Below are 2033 nucleotides of genomic sequence, written 5' to 3'. Positions count from 1 at the left end.
TTTTTGGAATGGAAGTACTCCACAGTGGGATGGGGGTCCCGAGGTGGGATGGGGATGAGCAGCTGCAGGAAGCAGCAGTGTGGTGCTCTGGGGGTTGTGGATGCCCCTGGATCACCCCCGGGGCTGGAGGGATGGGGTGGGCACTGCCACACTCCCTGCCCACCCCCAGGAGCTGTCAGGGCTGCCAGCAATCCCTGCTCCAGCCTCCCCCTGCCCACATCTGCATCACTTCTCCCCTGTCCCAGGGAGGTCCCTTCACCCTCTGGGTGTCCACTTGAATTTCACCTCTGAAAGGTTGTGTCTGGCTGTAAAAAGCAGATAACTGCTGAGGTTTAGAACTGAGGACAGTAAATTCTGATTTATGTCCTTATAGGGAGGGGTTTTATTCAGTAAAATCAGGACAATGTTTATCACAACAGTGCTGAAAGCATGGGGTGCCCCAACCCTAAAAGCATCAGGGTTCCCCTCTCCTGAGCAGATTTGCTCTTTGGCACAGCTCTTATTTACTAGTGAGTCAGGATTTAAGCAGCAGGAGGGGGGAATGATCTCGTGGCACTTTAAAGCAGGGCTGTTGGATCCTCTTCCTGCCCTTCTGAATCACTCTGTGCCCTTGGGTAAATCATTTAACACGTGTGCTCTCACTTCCTAGATGGAAAATGAGGTGGGAGCTTTCCGCTTTTCCCCGGCACTTCAGGATCTGCTGCGAGGGATTTGTGGTGACAAAGCTGGGAATTGAGCCTGGGATGTGTCAGCTCCCCCAGGCAGGGCTGGGCTGGGGGCAGTGGCTGCTGCTGATTTGAGATGTGGGGCTGGGCTGTGGGTGGGCATCAGGCTGGAGACACGAGTGGCTCCCACTGGATCTGTCCCTGCTGGGGGCCAAAGAGAGGGATTTATTCTCTGCTGGCAATGTCCATTCCTCGGCAGAACTTCCCCTGGAGGGATGCTGGAGCTGCCAGGGCTGTGTTCACAGCTACAGCACCACCCAGCACTGGCTGATGTGCCCCTGGCCTGCCCCTCTCACCCTCTGATCTCCTCTGTTCCCTGGGGAGGTGGAAGAGACATTAACCTGGTCATCCCTTCCCTGCTGTTTTCTGCTGAAGTGTTTAAGCTTTGCCCTCTCTTTCCCTGGAAATGAGGATGATCCTGTAGGGCCCTACCATTTCCCCCAGTTCTCCCTCCCCAACCCTGAAACTTTGAGTTTTGCTTAATTGTTTTCCTTCCCCCTGTGGCTTCCTTTTCTTGGCTCTGTCGAGTGGCAAGGCTGGAGCTGCCATTCCAGGAACACTCACCAAGAGGGTTTGTGTTTAATTGTTCACAGATTTATCAAGATAGAAGCAAAGCAGGCAACCTTGAGGTCAGATAAGCTGTTGGACCATGAGAGGGCTTCAGCACCTAAAATATTTCCCAGTTCTCCCCTTTCTTGCATTCTTTGATCCATTCAAGTGGAGAACTGCTCAAACCTGACTTTGGCTGCCTGAAAAGCCCTGGTTGGTCTCTGTATTGACAGCTGCTCCTCAGGGAGGGGAGCCTGCTTGGAAACCACTGAGGTTGGAGAGCTGTTAGTTATTTGGGGGTAGGTATTTTTTCCAGAATACATGAGAAGCTCCCGGTGGGTGGAGAGGGAAAGTGAGCTATGAAATTGTGAGTCTCGTGCTCTGTTGAAACACACCCTGGGGAAGGCACATCCTCCATAAACAGCAGAGTTGGCCACGGACCAGGAAACCCTTCCCTCCCTGCTCCCCCCTGCAGCAGAGCCCAGTGCTGTGGGTGGTGTTTCCATCCACAAGGGCTGCTCTGGGTCCTGCTCTCGTACCTCTTCAGCCTGAGACACCCCCTGGAGGAGCCTGTTGAGGTGCAGGTTGTGTCTCCCCTTTGCTCATCAGTTTGTTGCAGTTTCTGGTGGTGCTGGGCTCTGTGCTGGGGTGCTGTGCTGGCTGTGCTGAGGCCATGGGGGATGTTGCTGAGTCTCACGTGGTGCCCTGAGCACTGATGGAGCTATGGGGTTTGGATCCTGCTCCTGGCCTTGCTCCAAA

The sequence above is a fragment of the Fringilla coelebs genome (assembly GCF_963513975.1).
Source record: "Fringilla coelebs genome assembly, chromosome: 19".
NCBI classification, from domain to species: domain Eukaryota; kingdom Metazoa; phylum Chordata; class Aves; order Passeriformes; family Fringillidae; genus Fringilla; species Fringilla coelebs.
Note: the sequence above shows the minus strand (reverse complement) of the source record.